Source organism: Solanum dulcamara, chromosome 10, assembly GCF_947179165.1.
Source record: "Solanum dulcamara chromosome 10, daSolDulc1.2, whole genome shotgun sequence".
Lineage (NCBI taxonomy): Eukaryota > Viridiplantae > Streptophyta > Magnoliopsida > Solanales > Solanaceae > Solanum > Solanum dulcamara.
In genome coordinates, this window is record NC_077246.1 from 19,662,177 (window position 1) to 19,676,332 (window position 14,156).

The 14,156-nt window shown below is 38.2% G+C and overlaps 1 pseudogene; it reads left to right on the plus strand.

Annotated features, from left to right (window-relative positions):
• Positions 1–13,514: 13,514 nt before the first annotated feature.
• On the plus strand, positions 13,515–13,634 carry LOC129871871 (5S ribosomal RNA; annotated as a pseudogene).
• The last annotated feature ends 522 nt before the right edge of the window (positions 13,635–14,156 follow it).

Sequence of the window (14,156 nt, forward strand, 5' to 3'; positions counted from 1 at the left end):
ACATCTCCCGACTCATGATATATGCGGAACAAATTACGTATGATAAATTGAGGGAGAGGTCAAGAGAGTTCATGAAGGCTAGAGTTGATAGTGGAGGGTTCAATCATCAAATTTCTTATTATGGTGGTAATGGTAAGGGACAAGGTGGGAAATGATTCATGGGGTAAGTCTCCACCAATACTCCTCCAAGGTTCAACAAGGATAAGGGTGCTAAACCGATAGTTCTAAGAGAGAATATTGGTGCTCAACCTTTCCCCACTTGCAAAATATGTGGAAGGACTCTCAAAGGGGAATGCTTAGCCGGCTCCAATGCATGCTTTAAGACTGCTAAATTAGGTCACCAAGCTAGAGATTATAGAGGTGGGCCTCAAGGACAAATTGCTCATGGTTAACAATCTCAAGGAAGAGGCCAACACACCAATTATTCTTTTGCTTTGCATGGGAGACAAGAAGTTGAGAAAGCACCCATTGTTGTTACTAGTAAGTTAAAGGTCTGTGCTTTTAATATGTATGCAGTATTAGATCTGGGTGCCAATTTATTGTTTGTTACTCCATTTCTTGGTAATAGTTTTGATGTGTTACCTGAAATGTTAATAAACCCTATTTGGGGTCTACCCTCGTTGGTGAGTTGGTTGTTCCTAGAAAAGTCTATAAGGGTTGTCCTATGTCTATCTTACATAAAGTTGTTCGTTGTGATCTAATTGAGCCTAAAATTGTAGATTTTGATGTTATTCTTAGGATGTATTGGTTTCATGCATCTTACGCTTCTATAGATTATAGAACTCGTAGTGGAAAGTTTCAATTCCCAAATGAGTCTAGTCTTGAATTGAAGGGTCATTTCTTTTGTTAAGGCCCGAAAGTTGATTTATAAAGGTTACATCTACTATATTGTGAGAGTTAGGGATGTCGACTCTGAAAGTCCTTCTCTTGAGTGAGTTCCCATGTTTGATGAGTTTCCCTATGACCTTCCAGTGTCCCTCCCAAAGGGGAAGTTAATTTCTATATTGATATTTGCCCCGATATCCAACCTATCTCCATTCTACCCTACCGAGTGGCCCCGATGTAATTAAAGAAGTTCAAGGAACAATTAAAGGACATGGTTGAGAATGGGTTCATAAGGCCAAGTATTTTATCATGGGGTTCTCTTGTATTATTTGTAAGGAAGAAGGATGGGTCTCTTAGGATGTGCATAGACTATCAGTAATTGAACAAGTTGACCATGAAGAAACAATATCCAATCCCTAGGATAGATGATTTGTTTGAAGATTTGCCAGGGGCAAATCATTTCTTCAATATTGATCTCTAGTCCGGCTATCATCAACTAAGGGTAACAGAGTTTGACATTCCTATGACAACATTTTGAACACGGTGTGGTCACTTTTAGTTTTTATTGATATCGTTTAGATTTACAAATGCATCAGTGGTGTTTATGGATCTAATGAATAGGGTGTTCATACCCTACCTTGATACTTTCATGGTGGTCTTTATTGACAGCATTTTGATCAAATCGCAGGGTGAGGAAGAGAATAAGGATCATTTGATAGTTGTGCTTCAATTCTGGAGGGATAGGCAATTGTTTACCAAATTTAGTTAGTGTGAATATTTTTTGAAAGAGGTGGCATTTCTTGGTCACATAGTGTCCGAGGACCAAATCAAGGAATGGAGGCTGTGAGGAATTAGCCTAGACCATTGCCTCATTTGGACATTAGGAACTTATTGGGTCTAGTCAGATATTATAGTAGGTTCATCGAAGGCTTCTCTTCCCTCTCATCCCTTATAAAAAAATTGACTCAAAAGAACGCAAAGTTCCTATGGATGGATTAGTGTGAAAAGAGTTTTAAAACTTTGAAAGATTGACTTACCTCCGCTCCTATCTTAATTCTATCGAAAGAATTAGAAGGGTTCGTGGTGTATTGTGATGCTTCAAGGGTCAGTTTGGGTTGTGTCTTAATGCAAAAAAAAAAGTTTATAACTTATGCCTCCAGGCAATTAAAACTGCACGAGCGCAACTACCCTACCCATGATCTTGAGTTAGTGGCCGTTGTATTTTCTTTAAAGATTTGGTGACATTTCATCTATAGAGTACATGTAGATGTGTTCACAGATCACAAAAGTCTCAAATATGCATTCACCCAAAAGGACCTCAATTTTAAGGCAAATGAGGTGGATTAAACTCCTGAAGGACTATGACATGAGTATGCACTATCATTCGGGTAAAGCCAATGTGGTTGCCGATGCACTTAGTAGGGGTGTCTATGGGGAGTGTGGCTCATGTTAATGAAGGGAAGAGAGAGTTGGTTAAAGATGTTCACCGGTTAGTTAGATTAAGGGTGAAGTTGAGTGGTTCCGATGATGGAGGTATGTTTGTTGATAATGGGTCTGAATCATCTTTGATGGTGGATGTTAAGTCAAAACAAACCTTGTCCCGACATTGGTGGAGTTAAACATGTTACTGGAAAAAATAAAAGTAAAAGTCATTCTACAAGGGGGAGATAGGGTACTTCACTACCAACGCCAGTTATGTGTTCTGGATGTGGATAACCTAAGGGGTTTGATTTTGAAGGAGGCTCATAATCCTTCATAATCTATTCATCCTGGTTTGACTAAAATGTAACGAGACTTGAAAAAGCTCTATTAGTGGGGTGGCTTGAAAAAGGACATAGAAAGGTTTGTGTCGGAATATAAAAATTTCCAACAAGTTATGAGCGAACACCAAAGGTTGTGTGGCCTAGCACAAGACATTGAAATACCCACTTGGAAGTGGGAAGATGTGAGCATGGAATTTGTATCAAATTATATCTGGCCTTTTTTCAACCTTTTTAGTCATTCTCGCATCCCTTTAATCGAGAGAAAAAAACGATTTATGAATAGGGTCCCCTAGCTGACATAAAGTTTCAACATAAAAATAAATTGCCTCATCTTTTTGGAATACTTAATAACTTAAGTGGGGACATAAACTCCAAAGAGTTGACAGACTCTTAGTTATTTCTGCCATGGATTCATAAGTCCATCTTAACTATATGGTCATCCCTTAGAAATAAAATAGCACGATAGAAGCCCTAATCTATAGAAATTGTAAATATTAAATCAAGTCTCCGCTCTTTAGATCAGTCCATCCGTTGCCTTGTACTCGAAAACATCATGACTCGATGTGGGTGATTGTTGATAGAATGATAGCTTACTTTCTACCGATCAAGACTTCTTATAGTGCCAAAAATTTTGCTACGTTCTATATTTGGGAGTTGGTTAGGTTGTATGGTGTACTGTTGTCAATTATTTTGGATAGCGGTACCCAATTCACTTATCATTTTTAGAAATCCTTTCATAGAGGTCTTGGTACTGCAATCTATCCTCATACCGATGGGAAAGTGATGTGTCTCCAAAATACGACATTTACAATGCTCAAAACAAGGATTTATTGCAAGTTCTCAAGCCTATTTTGTTAGTTTGATATGTGTTTTTAGTTAGTTTTTAGGAAAATTGAAGAACTCTTGGGTTTATCGTAATTGGAATGGTTCATGTGGAAATATGATTGATCTTGAAGGATTTTGGTAGCTTGGTGTTGAGGTGAGGTCAAAAGGAAAGCAAAATATGCATGAAGTTCTAGGTGGACTTGAGTTTGGCAAGATTTCGCAACAACTTGAAAGAAGAATTCAAAGAAAGAACTTCACCGGGCCTTGAGGGACATTGTACTGGACATGTGGAGGTGTAAGAACCATGTTTTGACAAACTATGCACACAAAGACAGGCACCACGGACCGTGGTGTGCAGTACTAGCCATGAAGAAGGCTCCCAAAAAGGTTGCCAAGAAATTGGCTAAGGCTCACACCAAGAAAGCCTCACCATGATATGTACTCCTCACCACTGGACATGGTGCATACCATGGTGTTGTGGCCATCCATCAAAATTCCAAGATAATAAGTGGCAAGGAAAAGGCAATCACCAAGGGCCAAAGCAAGGAGCAACATGGACAAGGCAACCACAAAGGGCCTCACCACGAGCTATGATCCTTACCACTGGATATGGTGGGTGCTGTGGTGGGATGGTTAGCCATAAAATGCTAAGTAAATGAACTAGGAAGGACACCAATATCTTGGTGCCCACTACTGGCTGCGGTGTCTCCCATACAGCACCATCCGAGTCTAAAACAAAGCTGGTTTCCTAATTCGTTTAGGATTAGTTTTAGATTTCAATAAATACCATCGTGTGTTATATTTTTAGGGTACAATTTTCCTGTTCTTTTTAAAAATTTTACTACTATTTTATAACACACGACCAAAAACTATAAGTTAGAGTTGGATTCATTGATAAAAGCTTGCTGGACATATTCAGGAGAAAGAACACACAACTCAGATTCTTTGAGTTCTAGTTTTGTGATTTGAATCTAAATCTTCTTATTCAACTGTGAGTTTGATTCATCATTATTTTTAATCCTTCTAATACATGTTTCATTCATTTTTTATTGAGTTATCTATCAAAATTATGCAAGGCAAAACCAAAACCTAGGGTTGTGGGAACTATGATGACTTAACTAGAATAGGCAAATTTAGGATTGATATTTGTGAATTGTTTTTGCATGTATTGTGATTTCTTCATTCAAAATTCTTTATTAGTAAGTGACCACATTAAGAACTTTCCTTTATACATTACTTTTTCGGGAGGGAGGTAGTGATTAGGAAAAGACTTCACAATAGAAATATGGAGAGTCTAGCTTTGAAAGAAGAGATAAACTCCATCTAAATTACTTGAGACCATGAGCAAATAGTACTCTGGGATCCAGGGTGAGGGTTAGTAAAGTATACATTCTGAGACTGGAAAGAGATGAATGAGATACGTCTAAGAAGGACCGGGAGGTGAATTAGATATTACCCAATTCATTAGATTTTGCATGCAATACATTGAACCATATCATGAATATGATTAGCCTATTAACTTACAAGTCATGGGGAACACAATCCTAGTGTAGTATTTATATTTTTACAACTTCAATCTTGTTTATTTGTCACTGAATTATTATTTCGTTTCTGAAACACAACCAACCCCACTTTTACTTTATGCATCTTTATTTGTGGGATGTAGAAACTACGACTGAAGAGTGATAGCTAACAGAACTTGTTACAACCTATTTCCTATGGGTTCGACCCCTACTCTTAGTTGGGTAAATTATACTGCTAACGATAATCTATATCTCTTTCGATAGGTATAATTGAGCATTATCAAAATGGTTCCACTATTGGGGAAAACGTATTTGAAATATTCTATTAGTTGCTAATTTATTTAGCAGTTCAATTTCCTAGTTTTACTATTAGACACTTAATGAAGTCTGAGTTATCAAGTACATAATGTCGTGTAGCGATACTAAATCAGGTGATTTATGAGAGGAAACCCATGAGGATACTTGTTGAAGTCTTGTAGTCAGTTATCCTACTATCGAAGCCTATAGGTATGATCACTTCCCTTGTTCTTAAGTTTGGAGTTTTTGAATGCATTGGGGACAATGCACAACTTTTATTTGGGAGTGGAGCATCCTGAAACCCTTTGGAGTTTTTCTTGCCATGTTTCTTTTCTCTAAAGGTGTATTATCTAGTAGAACTGGCATGTTTAGGTTATTTGTGTGAATACAAAAATCTATAGGAGTTTGTAGAAAGGTCATGAGAAAACAAATTGGCCCCTATTTAAAAATTTATGAATGATTGTGTGATTGTATCTCAAATGTGATAACTGATTTGCTAGGATCTTTATAACATTGTACATAGTAATTTTCTAGTTATGATTGAGTTTATTAGTTCTAAATAGCATAAGATTAGTGCCATGTATAGGTAAGCTAAATTTGTATAGTTTAATTGATGCATTTGTAAGCTAGAACTTACCTGGTTAGTCTCACTATAATAATTGGATAGCTGGATTAGTACAGGATCACATGCCTTTGTTGATAATGAGTCACTTAGCCTAAATGTAACTAACCAAATGATATTGTACCCTTTGAACCAAAATTTTGAGCATTAATGGACCTTTTCTTTGATTAACCATAATTCACCTTCCCTTACTGTCTGAGAATCTTTATTTTGGCCTTGGTCCCTTCAAGGAAAATGTGTACCTTAACTCAGGCCAAAAGCCTAAGTTGAGGGTGGCTACTACAAAGATAATCAATTTTGTTAACCTTTATCTTGGACCTGGTCCCTCATAGGTGATTTTGTACTTCAACTAAGGTCGAAAGCCTAACTTGAGGATGGCTACCATAAGGAATGCAGATAAGTTAGGGTATGAAAATAATGGTGGAATGAGAAGAAAATAAAAGCATGGGTTGTAGCCACAAGTGAAAAAGAAAAAAGTGCAAAAAAATGAGTCATACAGAAAAAAATAAATTAAACAAAAGCGGAAATCACTCCCGAGAAGAATGTATGAGGAAATAAGGGAATGATAAGAGTTTAGGGGGTTGAAAACAAGTAGTTAAGTCAAAGTATCATTTGGAGGGGCAAATAAGTCACTTTAATCCTAAATGTATACTACCCTAGCTGGAGCCTGTGTTATATGCCTAAATAATCCTATTGTGATCCTAAAAAGGTTATTCAAGATTTTAAGTGTTGAAAATAAAATCAAGCCTATGGTCTTTACTTCTTCATTGTTGAACGTCTTTTGAGACTGCAAGTGATTGTTTCAGTCTCTGTTTTTGCTTATATACACTGTTCGAGAGATTTCTTTGTAGTAAGGGCACTCTGATTATGTTGTTTCATTGCTACATTGAATGTTCTATGACTATTTTCATTGATTTAGTTAAGCTATTGATAGTATAATATCATGAAGTAATACTCATGAGTTGGTTAAAGCATGAGTATAGTTGGGCATAAGTTTTATGTTGCATGGGTGCTATATGTTTCCTACGCGTTGCTTGTATTTTTGCTTCGTTTGGTTTATAATTTTATAGGATCTTTGTAATATTATACATGGTGATTTGCTAATTATGAATATGTCGATTAGTTTTAAATAGCATAAGATCAGTGCCATGTGTGGGTGAGCTAAATTTGTGTAGTTTGATTGATGCATTTGTAAGCTATAACTTTCCTGGTTAGTCTCACTTAAGCAATTGGATAGCTAGATTAGGATAGGATCATAGAACTTTCTTGATAATGAGTCACTTAGCCAAAATTTAACCAACCGAATGAAATTGTACCCTTTGAACCAAAAATTTGAGCTTTAATGGACCTTTTCTTTGATTAACTAAAATTCACCTTTCCTTACTGTTTGAGAATCTTTATTTTTTCCCTGGTCCCTCCAACGACAATGTGTACCTTAACTCAGGCCAAAAGCCTAAGTTGAGGGTGGTTACTATAAGGAGAATCAATTTTTTGAACTTTTTTCTTAACCCTGGTCCCTCCCAGGTAATTATGTACTTCAAATCAGGCTGAAAGCCTAAGTTGAGGGTGGCTACCGTAAGAAAAGAAGAGAAGTTAGGGTATGAAAGGAATGGTGGAATGGAAAGAAAATAAATGCATGGGTTATGGCGAAAAGTGAAAAAGAAAACAAGTGCAAAAAGGAGTAATAAAGAAAAAAATATCTCTTCCGAGAAGAATGGATGAAGAAATAAGGGAATGACAAGAGTTTGGGCGGTTGAAAAAAAGTAACTAAGTCAAACTATCTTTTGGAGGGGCAAAGTAGTCACTTTTATCCTAAATGTATCCTACCTAAGAACGAGCCTACATTATAAGCCTAAAAAGTCCTATTGTGATCCTAAAAAGGTTATTCAAGAGTTGAAGTGCTGAAAATAAGGGAAAGCCGATGGTCTTTACTTGTGCATTGTTGAACTTCTTTTGTGAGTGCGAGTAATCTTATTCCAGTCTCTATTTTGCTTATATGCATTGTTCGAGAGACTTCTTTGGAGTGATGGAACTGTGATTGTGTTGTTTGGTTGCTACATTAAATGGTCTATGCCTATTTGCATTGATTTTGTAAATATATGGATAGTATAATGTCATAAAGTAATCCTCGCGAGTTGGTTTAAGCATGAGTACAATGCATGATTTTAGTTGGGCATGAGTTTGATGTTGCAGGCTTGCTGTATCTTTACTATGAGTTGCTTGTATTTGTATATCTTTGGTTTTTGGTTTTCTATTACGTGAGGAAAAATGTCACGACTCAACCCCGTAGGCCATGACTGGGGTCCGACTAGGACCCCCTGTATACCTAGCTATCAACTGTGGTCAAATTAAACTGTAAATAAAACAATATCATGTAACAGAGCCCCACTAGTCTATAACATTTTCATAAACCTATAGCCCTTTCCATTTGTATCACAACATGACAGGGCACGCAAGTCGACAAGGCTTCCATAACATAATAACATATATCATATATCATATATCATGTAGACCCAGCTGAATCAAATTGACATACACAACCCACATATATATGTCTACAGACCTCTAAAAATATTAACGACAATATATGGCGGGACAGGGCCCCCACCGTACCCCTGAATGGACACAATAATTTTACACATCAATGGTCCATATAAATAACTAGGTTTCGATACAATGAAGCCTCTTCCAACTAAGCTGAATGGAATTCTAAGCTGACAGACTCCCAAAACCTATACCTGTACCTGTGGGCATGAAACACAACCCCCAAAGAAAGAGGGGTCAGTACGACATATGTACTGAGTATGTAAAGCATAGCATAATGCCACTAGAAGCATATCTAAAGTACAGAAGCAGGGGCTAAAATATCAAAATTGGAAACCTGTACCTATACTCTATGAATCATGAAAGCATGCATGCTCAATTTATAAAATATAGCCGGCCCTTTCAGGGATCCGGCGAATCACATCTGTAGGACCATCATAGACCCGACGCTATCACCACCTTATTACAACACATTATATATATATATATATATATACATACATACGTATCCGGCCCTCTAATGAGGGGATTGGTGGACAATGTAGTGAGTTGTGCACGATAACGTACCCGGACCGGGACTCGGTGAAAGAAGGTTTACAGTATACACGAGTAGAGTAGTGAGTAACTATATAAAATTTAAATCATTATCAGAGACTCGACAAAATAAGAAAGTTAAGATTTTATTTGAGGACCCGAGTAACGGTGTAGTCATCTCAAGTATCCTCTAAATGCCATTATGGGCTATCTCAAAAGTAATCTCGTGGACCCTAGACATGTATTAATATAGGTCCGAATCATTTATAGAATCAAAAACACTTAGTCTAGTATAGTCTTTAAGACTTGGAGCCTGTACATTTGGTACCTCTTTAACATTTAGAAGTTTCCAAGGAAATAGTTCAACTACTATCAGAGTTCGATATTCAAAAGTAAAAAGGAGATGTTAAGAATTGAGTTAATCTGGAGCTCACATCATATTTAACTTACAACTAAGACATGCCAGAAAAGAAAGAGAGTAAACTCTATATAGTCTGTACTTTCCTTCAGGTGGTCATTATATACATATCTCGTACCCGGCCCATCCTGGGGCTAGGTCAACAACCATGGCATTATAATCTCATTTTCATACCCAGTACATATCAAGATAAAGGAAAGATAGTTTCCCATACACTACTTTTTAGCACGTAGAAGCTTTAACAGGCAATGCTCAATTCTTGTAGGGGTGTCAACACCTAACTGTAGTTAGGGATTATGAGGCTTACCTGGAGTTCTGGGAATGGAATTATCCCCACATTCCACATACAATTCACTTAAGTCTAAGACTTACCAAAAGGAAAGAAAGATAGCTTCACGTACTTATACCAAAACATGCTAAGAGAAAGCTTTACATACCTCTTGTGAGTTACTCCTTATCCCGTTTGCCTCGTCATCCTTTGAACCTATTCAACATGAAAGTAATACAAATATAAACCATTCCTAACTTTCCATCAACTTAGGTTGTACCTTAGTATTCACGGAATCTATTTCATTGTTCGTCTCCTAGGCTAGTTCTTTAATTGGTTAAGGCATTAACGAAAATTGGGCAGCATCTCCCCTATAATGCGCCCTATCCAAATTTCCAATTAGATCCTTAAATACTACAGCCAACCAACAACAACAATCTACAACATACGTTTAAGAAATTCACACCAAAAATATACAACATAACCTCCAAACGACTCGCTCAAAATTATGATATCAAAATGGGGTTTGTAGTTTCCATTTTGCAAAACCTTTACCTGTATGAAGCGGGGGGTCATGTGGATGAAACAATAAGCTCCACCACCTCATTTAGAACATATTTAGACCCTGCAACACGGACCACACAACCAGTAGCAGCCTCCACACACAAAACGCCTCATTTCGACTATAATTTAATTACGATGACTTCAATTTCGATTGTTTCTACCGTCGAGAATTTCCATGATTTTTAAAACTTAAAGAAGCCTAATAGGTGTGTAATACACCCTATAATAACACCATAAAGTCCAAATTTAAATGCGAAGCCTTACCTTACCCGATATTGGCCAAAACTAGCCAAAATTGTGCCTCAGAACATTTTCTAGCGCGACTTGAAAGACGTGGCTGCTTGCTGTCCAATTTTTGCTGCACCAAGCCATGATTTTATACTACTAATACCTCCATATCATCTTGATATATTCTATATAATTACTTTACAGAATGAAATCGGGACTTACCTTATTTTTTCCTATAAGCCGTCACTATTTTCTCTAAACTATAGGGTTTGCTTTCTTTTGTTTGCTGCTGCAGTTTTGTGAGTATAAACTGAATATAAGTCATGATATACATGTATATTGGTGGTCCTAGGAGGTGACACGTGTCATCCCCTAAGGAGGACACATGTCCAGCCCCTATTGGGCCACCATATCTATGCAAGCAAGGAGAGGCTGCCACGTGGCAGTGGGGCCCACCTCCCCCAAGCAGGTGGGTCACCTACTTGACCCCAAGCAGGTGGGTCACTTTCTTGCTTGAGGTGCTGCCACGTGTCACTCCTCGATTGGCTGCCACGTGTCATCTTTTCCCCCTTTCTCGCGGGTTTGTAATCTCATCTTATTTTAAGAGCCTATGTAATCCATGCTACGCAAGCTTGGTACGTACTCCAATAGCTTAAGTATGTAGGACTTATAAGTTAGTAGCTTACGTAGGTAAATCGAGTCCAACGACTCATTACTTAGCCTCCAATTCCTTCCGGATTCTTATGACTCCATTTCCAACCTTCTCTACTATGGGGTATCACATTCTCCCTTCCTTAGAGTCATTGGATAGTGTCATAGCGTATCCGGCTCACATGATAATGTCTAAGGAACTTATGAGATATTCTGAGTTTATAAGTGTGGGGTGTAACCTCCTTCCCCCCTTTAGAACATTCGTCCTCGAATGTTAGACAAAACTTCTCTTAGCACCTTATACAAATTGTGGGGAGATTCTTTATTGTTTCCATAACACCTACTTCTATCCAAGTACTTAATATATGAATTTCAGGAGTTAGGGTTACCTACTAACGTTGGGAATAGGTGCGAATACCTGTGTTTCATGTTCTCTTCAGTTTCCCCAGTTATTCTCTTTCTGGTTTTGGTTTTTCCACCGTATCTTGACGGAAGGCACGTCTTTAGTCTACAATCTTCCAGTTTGCCAGTCTAAGATGGCGATTAGTTTTTTTCTCATAGGATTCCATCTCTTGGACATCATCTATGGAATATACCCTGGGTGACTCATTAGTACCCTTGCGAAGCATTCCTATCTGATGGACTGGGCGCATAGTTTCCAAATAAGGTGGTAATCTCAACTTACTATCCATGTTGCCCACCTTATGAGCAACTTGATACAGTCTAATATATTTTGGGTTAAGTTCTCTTTTCTGGGTGACTCCATTATGAACATCCAATCATCTATTTGAACTCTGAATGTCGATGTCGATTATCTGTATATCATTTCTGCCGACTCTGGGTTGTTAGTCAATAGTTTGCTTAATCCTGTTTGGCCTACCAGCTTAGTCTTTTCCCGAATAGGGGAACTTATACACTCTGCCTTACAACATCTTGTAGGGGGTCATCTAGATACTGGAATGGTAGCCCTTCTCGTAGGAAAACTCAATAAGTGGTGGACGATCATCTCAATTACTCTTAAAGCCAACCATATAAGCCCGCAATATATCTTCTGAGGTTTGATAGTATGCTCAGTCTGTTCAGCAGCTCGAGGGACAAACTGGGGTACTAAGATCTACCTGTGTTACCGATATCTTCTTGGATTGATGCCAAATGTTAATCATTTTTGAAGTCCTTCTATCTAAGATATTAGCTGGGGAAACCTCACGGAACCTTACTATCTCCATGTTCTATAACTCCACCTAATTTCAGCTGCATAGGTGCTCTTGATTGGAAGCAAATAGGCTGGTACCTTAGTCTACTCACAATAACCCATATAGCACCCTACTCTTACAGAGTATAAAATAGGTTCATAATGACATTGATAATTTGGGAACCGTAAGCCTCGTATAGTCCTTCTCGACTCTTTTCAGAACTTTAACTGGCATTCGATCTTTTGGGTCCTTCTTCCCCTCTTTTTATCCAATCCTTAGGGTTGGCTACCAAATAATGCTGCACTCCCCCTCATATAATGGCTCTCATAGTCGTTCTGTTCTTTGTCTAACATGATCTAGTATAATTATGAAGGAATTTTGGCATAGAAGCTCGCCATCCTATAGTAACCAGCTAGTTTTGCCAGTTTCACTTAGACCCTTTCACAATTTCCATTACCCCCGCTTGTAATCCTCTAGACATATTATCTTATGTCATTCTTTACCTTTACAAGAATATGAGAGGGTACAAGAAGTATCCTAGCGCTATCTCGTTAGTTCTCATGTTTTACCTTGCCTTTTTCTCCCTTATACTACACTCAATGTTGGGGTAGATCTTTGCTCCAATCGTGGCCATGTTTTAGTTCACCCATAGTACTAATTCCATCTCGGTAGTTTGGCTTAACCTATCTTCGCATCTCTCGGTAGTTAATTGCAACTTGGGCTCCTTCGCCTGGGATAATAGCTGTGGGGACTCCGTAAGGTCCTACCACTCCTTTACCCTACAATTTTACACCTTCTCGGCTGAGTAGGTAGCCTTTGATCGAAGGAGCAGGGGCTAATATTGTTAAACCACAAGTAACATTCCCTCCAGAGTTATCTGGTGCTGGAGTGCGAAGTGAGTCTTGTAGTCCTGGTCATATTGTGGAATTTTCGACCTTGGGTATTACTTTCTATCATTCGTAAATTACATCGGCTGGTACCCTTACCTTTTGAGTTTTGCTTTTTCTCCCTCAGAGTTGGCTGCCAAGTGGTGTCGAAATTCCCTCGCCCACTAGGCCATATAGTCCTTTTGTGGTTTTCCTCTCTTTAACTGGTACTATGTTGTAGAGATGTGGCATTTGAGTGCGTCGTCAGTTAGCAGTTAGCTAATCCTTCTTGTCTTGCTTAAATCCTTTTTACAATATCCTCAACGCAACGTATAGTACTCTAGGAACATAATCTTATGTTGTTTCTCCGCCGCTAGTTTCGATTCTTCCATCTCGCGTGATCATACCAACACTAACGCATTAAGTTCCATCAGAATTTTGAAGTTAAGCGTGCTGGGGCGAGAGTAATACTGGGATGGGTGACCTCCCTGGGAAGTCTTCGTGTGGCGTTTCATTGTAATCCTTGCCATAATGTGTAGGGCACTCAACTTAGCTCTAGATTTACCTCAGCGTTGTCTCGTGAGTCTCTATGTTTTGCCTTGTGCTTTCCTCTATTATCTTGCAACTAGTATCGGCGTAGACCTTTAGCTCCACTATGACCATGCCCCCCCTTTTTTGTGGTCATTTTAGTTATTATTAGCTGGCATAGCTTTAAACGAATTTGACATATAAGCTCCCCTATCCTTTATTCACTTTGTGTTCTCCTCATTTTCTACCATAGGAGGCTTTCTGTTCCTTTTTCTTTGGTTATTTATCTATCGCAACATCATTTACGACTAACTCTATAATCAACATTTTGGCTTTTGGTCTACCATGCTGTCATTATCCTTCGTAATGTCTCTTAAGTTGGTTGACATCCTTTCATGGTTACACTCTTTTGTTTTTATACGCAGCTGCCTTCTAGTGTTATGTTGTTCAGGGTCTCGTCACAAACTTCTTAATGCTGCCTTATGTAGCATTTTGGCTTCCATCCAA